A 9,975-nucleotide genomic window follows, 5' to 3' on the forward strand; every position below is an offset into this window, starting at 1 on the left:
CCAGCACTTTGGGAGGCTGAGGCAGGTGAATCACCTGAGGTCAGGAGTTCGAGACCAGCCTCGCCAACATGACAAAACCTTGCCTCTACTAAAAATAAAAAAATTACCGGGCATGGTGGCGTACACCTGTAATCCCAGCTACTTGGGTTACAGCTACTTGGCTGAGGCAGGAGAATCACTTGAACCTGGGAGGCGGAGGTTGCAGTGAGCTGAGATCGCACCATTGCACTCCAGCCTGGGCAACAAGAGTGAAACTCCGTCTCAAAAAAAAAAAAAAAAAAAAAAGATGCCACTGCCAGCTGCCCTGGATGGTACAGGTAGGACTCAACGCCCCAGTAGAGGGGTAGAGATGGGTCAAGAGGTCCACAGAGACCACAGAGAAGAAAGCTGATATATGCACACAGGTTCTCCTTGGCATCCTTGGGAGGAGATACATCCTTAAACTAGACCCCTGTGGGTGACAGCTGGAGGGAGACTGGAAGGGCCCGATACTCCCCAATCACTTCCTCTCCTCCATCCCCAGGGCTGGCTTATTCTAGTTCCTCTTCTCTCTCACCAGATGCCAGGTCCTAGAATTGTCTCAAGCTTGGAATATGTCCAGATATTCATTAATTCAATACTTAACACATATTTATTGATCCCCTTCTCTGTGCCAGGCACATTGCTCTGTGAACAAGACAGACACAACCCTTGCCATAAGGAGTTTACATTCTGACTGGGAGACAAGGAAGCAGACAGGCAAAACTCCACTTAAGCACTGTTTTAGGAGTAAGCCTGGGGCTTCAGGAGAGCAGGAGAGGGATGACCTGTAATCTCAATGTGAAGGAAGCAGAGGAGGTGTAGTGTCTAAGTAAGGGGAAACTGCACCTCCTGTGCTGTGTACAGGCTAGGAGGGAAGAGAATCCTGTTTTTGGCTTCTTGGATTTTTTTGTTTGTTTTTTGTGTTTTGTTTTGATTTTGAGACAGAGTCTCACTCACTCTGTCACCCAGGCTGGAGTGCAGTGGTGCAATCTCGGCTCACTGCAACCTCCACCTCCCGGATTCAACTGATTCTCCTGCCTCAGCCTCCAAAGTAGCTGGGATTACAGGCGCCTGCCACCATGCCGAGCTAATTTTTTGTATTTTTAGTAGAGACCGGTTACACCATGTTGGCCAGGCTGGTCTCGAACTCCTAACCTCAAGAGATCCGCCCACCTCCGCCTCCCAAAGTGCTGGGATTACAGTAACCCTGTAATTTTTGAGGAGCTGCAAGAAGCGGGTCTCAACTAAGGAAACCTTGTGAAAATGTGTGCCACTCCAAGGGATTCTGATTTGATGGGTCTGGCACAGGGACCCAGAATCTGTGTATTAAACAAGCTCCACCCAGTGATGTTGATGCAGATGACTGTGGATCCACCCAGAGGGAGGCTTTGTGAAAGATGGGCTGGAGGGTGCAGGGTCCAGGCCTCAAAGGCTGGTGGGTCTGATCTTTATACGAAAGGAAGGCTGCTGAAGATCATCAGTCCTAGGAACGACATTATCTTTACAAATATCCTTCCTCAATCGCTTGAACCCGGGAGGCAGATGTTGCAGTGAGCCAAGACAGTGCCACTGCACTCCAGCCTGGGCGACACAGCGAGACTCCGTCTCAAAAAAAAAAAAATTAATTAAATAAATAAATAAATAAATAATTTCCTTCCTCCAGCTGCAGGGCAAAAAATGGGTTGAAGAGCCGGACTGGTGGTGGCTGGTGTGGCCTTCCAGCCTGGAGTAGATGTTGGCATGAATGAAGAAACAGGCAGTTGGGACAGAGAGAAGCGAGTGGGATGTGGAGGTGACCCGGTGAAATACTGGCCCGGAAATGTGAGGCATGAGGCGGGGAGCAGGAGGGTGTCGAAGGGCCAAAACGTGGTAAGAGAAGCCGGAGGAGTGTGAGGACGGGAGGAAGGGATCCAATGTGGGATCTAAGGGGTCTGAGACCACCGTGGCCGCGGAAGGCAGGAGAAGGTACCGCAGAGCTCTCGGTGACGTGTCAGGAGGCCCTACACTCGCGCGGGCACTGGCTCGCGGTTTGGACAGAGACCCTACAGGCCAGGCCGCAGCTGCGCCCAGACCACCCGCAGCGGGTGAAGACTGCCGCGGCGGCGCCGTTCCCGGCATGCCTCCGGCCGGTGACCTCATCCGGCCGGGGGCCAAGGCCCGGCCTCCGCTAGAGGGCGCTGCTCTCAGCAGCCGCGCCGCCCGGCTGGACTCGCGCCAGAGTAGGACAAGGGAGGCAGGCGGCGGCTGCTCCGTGAGGCTCCCACGCTTCTCGGGCGGCAGGTCCTGCCTCGGACCTGGGACCACTGGCTGGCGCCTGTGGCTCACATCTCCACGCCTTTGCCCGCTTCTTCCAGGCGCCCGAGTCAGAAACCTGTGCTTCACCCTCGAGAGTGCTGCCATCCTCCCCCTCAACCAGACGGGCATGGCATCTGGTTGTCCGTCCTGTCTCCTCATCGTCTCAGAGCCCTTCCCTGACCCCTACCCTTTCTCAGACCAACAGGATGATGACAGGAAGAGGATCCAGGACCAACTCCTAGCAGTGACCTTGAGAAAACAATCTCATACCCCAGTTTCCCTTACAACGCAATGGAAATAATGCTAACAACCCTGGAAGAGTGTTGGAAGGACTAAACGAAATCATCTTTTTCAGTACTAAGCAGAGGCTCAATGAGCATCAGCGTTTTTTTGTTTGTTTGTTTCCTTGAAACTGGTTGGAGCCCAGGCTGGAGTGCAGTGGCATGATCTTGGCCCACTTGAGCCTCAACTGCCTGGGCTCAAGCCATTCTCCCTCCTCAGCCTCTGGAGTAGCTGGCACCGCAGTTGCATGCCACCACGACTGGCTACTTTTGTTCATTTTTTTTTATAGAGTTGGGGTCTCTCTAAGTGGTCTTGAACTACTGGACTCAAGCGATCCTCCCACCTCGGCTTCCCAAAGCACTGGAATTACAGGCATGAGCCACTATGCCCGGCCAACATCAGCTATGTTAACACTTCTTTCTGTGTTGCTGGAATGTACTCACTGGCCCCAAACTCCTCAGTGGCTTCTGACTGCCCTCAGGATCAGTCCACACGTTTGGCTTGGCATGCGCAGCCCTTTCAATCTCGTTTCTTGTCATCTCCCACGTCCTTTGTGTGCTTTATCACAGGCTTTGGCCTGAACACTCCTTTGCCACCTTTTCTACCTGCCTAAACACTCCTCACATTTTGAGACCCAGCATAAAAGCATTCCTATCACACATACCACCCGCACCACCTCCCCTATAATGATCCCAAAGTTTTAAGATGCCCAGAATATCTTTGCTGCTGCTGCTTTTTTTTTTTTTTTTTTTTTTTGAGATGGAGTCTCGCTTTGTCGTCCAGCCTTGAGTGCAAAGGCGCGATCTCAGCTCACTGCAACCTCCACCTCCCCATCCCGGGTTCAAGCGATTCTCCTGCCTCAGCCTCCCAAGTAGCTGGGACTACAGGTGTGGACCACCATGCCCAGCTAATTTTTGTATTTTTAGTGGAGATGGGGTTTCATCATGTTGGCCAGGATGGTCTCGATCTCCTGACCTCGTGATCTGCCCACCTCGGCCTCCCAAAGTGCTGGGATTACAGATGTGAGCCACCGTGCCTGGCTGCTTCTTTTACCAGTAACAAAATGGAAACACTAAGGGACACTATGTCATGATTATAGATATTCTTGAGCACTCTATGCTGACTTTTAAGGACAATAATAGTCCTACTTCTGGGTAGGGCGTGTTGGTGGTAGATGGCTGGGGAGGTGAGTGAGCTGGGATATTGGACGGGAAGAGGATGAGGAAGGAGAAAAGGAAGGGAGCTCCCAGAAAGGTGTGGTGGCTCATACCTGTAATCCCAGCACTTTGAGCTGAGGTAGGAGAATCACTTGAGCCCAAGAGTTTGAGGCCAGTCTGGGCAACATAGTGAGACGCTGTCTCTACAAAAATAGTAGTGGTGTGCGCCTATAGTTTCAGCTACTTGGGAGGCTGAGGTGGGAGAATCCCTTGAGCCCAGGAGGTCGAGGCTGCACTGAGATATGATCACACCACTGCACTCCAGCCTGGGTGACAGAGTGAGACTCACTGTTTATTTTTAAGTAAAAATAAAAAGAGTCCAGGCGCAGTGGCTCACACCTGTAATCCCAGCACTTTGGGAGGCCGAGGTGGGTGAATCACGAGGTCAGGAGAACGAGACCATTCTGGCTCACACGGTGAAACCCCGTCTCTACTAAAAATGCAAAAAAATTAGCCGGGCATGGTGGCGGGCACCTGTAGTCCCAGCTACTCAGGAGGCTGAGGCAGGAGAATGGCATGAACCCAGGAGGTAGAGCTTGCAGTGAACTGAGATTGCGCCACCACACTCCAGCCTGGGCGACAGAGTGAGACTCCGTCTCAAAAAAAATAGAAATAAAAATAAAAAATAAAGAATAAAAATAAAAAAGAGAACTCCCCCCACCTCCCTAAGGTGTCCAAGCCCCGAGGAAGCCACCTCCCAGGAACCAGGTCAGGCATCCAGATAGAACTGATTTATAAGTTCTTGACCAGGTGTGGTGGCTCACACCTGCAATCCCAGCACTTTGGGAGGCCGAGGAGGGCAGTTCACTTGAGGTCAGGAGTTCAGGACCAGCCTGCCCAACATGGCAAAACCCCATCTCTACTAAAAATACAAAAATTAGCCAGGCGTGGTGGCTCACACCTGTAATCCCAGCTACTCAGGAGGATGAGGCACAAGAATTGCCTGAACCTGGGAGGCAGAGGTTGTAGTGATCACCAGAGGTCGGAAGTTCGAGACCAGCCTGACCAACAAGGAGAAACCCCATCTGTACCAAAAATACAAAATTAGCTTTGGGAGGCTGAGGCAGGCGGATCACAAGGTCGGGAGATCGACACCATCCTGGCTAACACGGTGAAACCCTGTCTCTACTAAAAATACAAAAAATTAGCCGGGCGTGGTGGCAGGCACCTGTAGTCCCAGCTACTCTGGAGGCTGAGGCAGGAGAATGGCGTGAACCCAGGAGGCGGAGCTTGCAGTGAACCAAGATTGCGTCACTGCACTCCAGCCTGGGCGACAGAGCCAGACTCTGTCTCAAAAAAAAAAAAAAAAAAATTAGCCGGGCGAGGTGGCGCATGCCTTTAATCCTAGCTACCCTGGAGGCTGAGGCAGGAGAATCGCTTGAACCCGGGAAGCAGAGGTTGCAGTGAGCCGAGATCGCGCCATTGTGTTCCAGCCTGGGCAACAAGAGCAAAACTCCATCCCCCCCCCCAAAAAAAAAGAACTGGTTTATAGGTTCTTGGGGGCAGGCACTGCACACACTCATTTGGGCAGTATTTTCAGCTGTGGGAATGGGTGCCCCTTAATCACCTGCCCACTGGCATCAGGCACCCTGAAAATCAAAGGCAGGTATACGTGAGGAGGCCAGTCAGATATGAGCAATGCAGGCTAATGGAGGGTCTGAGCTGGCAGCCTCTGTGAGGACTAAATGTAGATCCCAGCAGAACCCTATCAGTAACCTAATATGCACATGCCTATCCCCAAAGACCTTCAGTCTCCCAGTCAGGTCATCCAAAGCCTCCGCTCAACTAGGCCAACCTCAGAAAGGGGAGGGACACAGAATAGAAAACCCCTTCCCAACCATCTCAATCCTAATGTTTAGCAACATGTGTGCCAGACCTTGGGCTAACCAATGACAGATATACGGGGCAGATACAGTACTGCAGTAATGCCATCCTTTCTCTCTCTCTCTCTCTTTTAATTATTATTTTTGAGATGGAGTCTCTGTCTGTCACCCAGGCTAGAGTGCAGTGACGTGATCTCGGCTCACCACAACCCCCACCTTCCGGGTTCAAGCAATTCTCCAGACTCAGCCTCCCGAGTAGCTGGGATTACAGGCACCCGCCACCATGCCAGGCTAATTTTTGTGTTTTTAGTAGAGACGGGGTTGGTCTCGAACTCCTGACCTCAGGTGATCCACCTGCCTCAGCCTCCCAAAGTGCTGGGATTACAGGTGTGAGCCACCGCACCCGGCTCGTCATCCTTTCTCTTTTAGGACTCACAGTCTAATGGGGGGAGACAAGTAAACCATGGGGAAAAGGCATGAGACGTGCTGTAACAGGGTTAAGTGAACTAGGAGTAGGCAATGTAGTGCAGTGGTTGGAAGCCTAGACTGGCATCAGATGATGCTACAAGAGTGCTTAGTGCCATGCATGACCTGTAGGGAGTGATCAATAAATATTTACCTGATGCTATTTACCCAGGATGCTATTGAAGAAGCAAAGCTCATTTTATAAGCCTTCTGCAATCTCCCCAACAAATGTGAACTATCCCTATTAAATGTCTGCAGTTATCTTCCATAGACCCCTTGAACCCAGATGAGCACCCTGCCCTCTCACAGATAGCCTGGGTCCATCACCTGAACAGAAGACAATGGAGAGGGGAGCACAGGGGAAATGGCTGGGATGACAATAGGAGAAAGGAAGACTGGGGGAGGAGCTGGCACCTCCAAAGGAGGTAGCTCAGGTCCCTGGGGTGCCAGGGAATACCAAGGGGGCCCATCTGGTGGAAAGGGGTCCCTGGAGGACTTGTCCTGTAGGTACATTTGCATAAGAATAAGAAAGCATCTGGCTGGGCACAGTGGCTCACACCTGTAATCCCAGCATTTTGCGAGGCCGAGGCGGGCGGATCATTTGAGGTCAGGAGTTCGAGACCAGGCTGGCCAACATGGTGAAACCCCATCTCTACTAAAAGTACGAAAGTTAGACTGGGCACAGTGGCTCACGCCTGTAATCCCAGCACTTTGGAAGGCCAAGGCGAGTGGATCACCTGAGGTCAGGAGCTTGAGATTAGCCTGGTCAATATGGCAAAACCCCATATCTACTAAAACAGTACAAAAAATTAGCTGGGCATGGTGGCACACACCTGTAGTCCTAGCTACTCAGAAGGCTGAGGCAGGAGAATCGCTTGAACCTGGGAGGCAGAGGTTGCAGTGAGCTGAGATCGTGCCATTACACTACAGCCTGGGCAACAAGAGTGAAACGCTATTTAAAAAAAAAAAAAAAAAAAAAAGTCCAGGCGTGGTGGCTTACGCTTGTAATCCCAGCACTTAGGGAGGCTGAGGGAGGTGGATCACCTGAGGTCAGGAGTTGGAGACCAGCCTGGCCAACATAGTGAAACCCCATCTGTACCAAAAATACAAAAAATTGTAATCTCAGCTATTTGGGAGGCTGAGGAGGGAGAATCGCCTGAAACCAGGAGGCGGAGGTTGCAGCGAGCCGAGATTGCGCCACTGCACTCCAGCCTGGGCAACAAGAGTGAGACTCCGTCTCAAAAAAAAAAAAAAAAAAAAAGAGCAGGGAAGCTGAACACACTGACATATTGGTTCTTTGAAGACGAACTAATTGTACTTAACAATTTTTCACCTCTTGAATTTTAAAGGAGGTTAACAGGCTAAAACCTTTGAAGAGGAATTTATTGTATCCTATATCACCAAAGCCTGAGGGAGAAGGTGTCATGTTTAGTCCTAATTTATGGTTAAGGAAACTGAAGCACAAAGAAGATAAGTGACTTGGACGAGACCATGCAGCTAGCAAGTGGTGGAGCCAGAGCTTTTTGTTCCACCCTCAGCCCCGCTGGTTGGGTTGCCTGGGTCAACCAGACCTGGCCACCCTGGGGAGAAATTGACAAAAGAGGGTTGAACCTTCAGTCTAGGCCATTTCCCAACCTTCTCGAAGAGCCACATTCTGGCCAGGGCAGCAGCTGACCCTGGGATGAAGAAGGCGTGGACAGAGCCCCTTCTCAGCACTAGTAACCTTTGATCTCTAGGTGGGTTGGCTAACAGAGGCACCTGAAAGGATGGCAGGGTGGCTGGACTGGGAGGGACTGGGGATCTAATCCCTTTGTGGCCTCAGGGGTGTCTTCAATAATTGGAGGGACAATGACTGACGGTGGGGGGTATTGAAAATCCCAGTTGTGTGGGGGGAGGGTGGAGATGAGGTGAGAGAGGGGCCTGGAGAAAACTCTTGATACAGAAGGACAGAGGGGCCAAAGTGCCAACAGGAGGAAGCGAACGGGCAGATGGGGAGCACTGGTTTTGGAGCCCCAGCACGGGCATTTTGTTGTGTTATCATTTTGAGCAATTGAGAAGCTTCAGCTTTCTTTTCCTTGTCTGTAACAGTATCTTCCTCCCAGAATAGTTGTGAGGAGTTTGGTACCTAATAAACACTCACTAAATGCAAGCTATTATTATTACAAAGTACTTAAGATGTGGCCCTGAGTGTGGTGAGCGCTGAGTCCCAGGAGGCCATTGTTATGCATTGCTTGACTGCCTGTGGAGGCCCAGCCTAGACCCCCAGCTCAGGCTGGAGTGATCAAATGAGGCCTGAAGATCCTGAATGTGAAAGCCCCTTAGGAGGCTCCAGGGATCCTGGGAGCCTAGCCAGGAAGGCCTTTCTGATGATTATTAGGCCCTAGACAGGGGCCCACTTCCAAGCTTGGCCAAATCATTCCTTCTCTAGAAAGGCTCAATGGCCCCCTGGGGCTTTGGCAGGAGACGTGTGAAAATCCCCAGTGGAATAGAGAAAGCCACACACCAAAGCTGGGCCAGGTGAGCCTTTTGTCCACCCCACCCCCAACCCCATCCCACCCCTGCCACCTGTTGCCCCTCTCCCCAACCCCCACCATCAGCAGATAGTATCTGGGTCTCCAGCGATAGGTTCGGGGCAAAGAAAGAGTGGAAGGTGCTCCCAAGAGAACCCTCCTTGTGCTGCCCTCCCCTCCCCACAGAGTTTGACAGACCATTCCTGGAACCAGGAAGAAAAGAGAAAAAGCTACAGGAGGGCCTTAAAAATGACCTCCCCTCGCTACAGAACTCAAGTGAATGACCTGAAATGGCAGTAGGAGGGATTGAAATTAGACTGCCAGAGGGAATTTACTGACTGACAGCAATGTTAAGTGAGCTAGTTGCAGAGAAGTTATAAAACCTTTTGTTAAAGAAGAATAATAGCTACCTAGTTAGGTGCCTAGTGCTCTTCATACATTTGCTCATCAGTGCCTACAACAATCCCATTGGGTAAGTGCCATTATTATTTCCATTTTACAGATAAAAGCACTGGGCTCAGAGATGGGGAAGCCACTTGCCCAATATTACTCAGCAAAATAAGTGGCAGTGCTGGGGCCTCCACCCAGTAGGCAACCCTGCCTCTTAAACACGCATCTTCAGAGAGGGGGTGGATGGGTCCGATTTAGAACCTCCCACAATACCTGTCAATGATTCTTGTTTTTAATTAGCAGAATCTCTGGCCATCCCTATAAAGCTGTGACCTAGGAATACAGGCAAATGAGGATCCTGGTTGTCACTGCTACCATTGGCTGAGGGCTTCCAATGAGTTACCAAAAGGGCCCAAAGACCACTCAGAGCAAAAGCTCCTAGTGTCCTCCCTCCAGGATCAGAAACCCTCTTCAAAAAGGAAGCCAAAATGCATGAGACTATCACTCACAGGGGGTAGGAGAAAAGGAGGCAGGAACTGCACAAGCTTTGAAATTCATTCTTGACCTTCTAATTCTCATGCTTAGGATTACCAGGAGTCTACATCCCTTTTTACAAATGAAGAAACCAAAGTTCAGAAAGATACAAGCATGCAAGTCTCTGAACAAGAAATACAAGTGGCCAATAAACCTATGAAAATTATGCCTGGGGCCAGGTGTGGTTGGCTTACGCCTGTAATCCCAGCAGTTTGGCAGGCCGAGGTGGGCAGATCGTCTGAGGTCAGGAATTCAAGACCAGCCTGGCCAACATGGTGAAACCCCATCTGTACTAAAAATACAAAAAAATTATCCAGATGTGGTGGCGTGCACCAGTAGTCCCAGATCCCCGGGAGGCTGAGGCAGGAGAATTGCTTGAACGCAGAGGTGGAGGTTGCAGTGAGCTTGAGGGAAGAGAGAGACCCTCTCATATTGTTT

This window comes from Pongo pygmaeus, chromosome 4 (assembly GCF_028885625.2).
Source record: "Pongo pygmaeus isolate AG05252 chromosome 4, NHGRI_mPonPyg2-v2.0_pri, whole genome shotgun sequence".
NCBI lineage: Eukaryota > Metazoa > Chordata > Mammalia > Primates > Hominidae > Pongo > Pongo pygmaeus.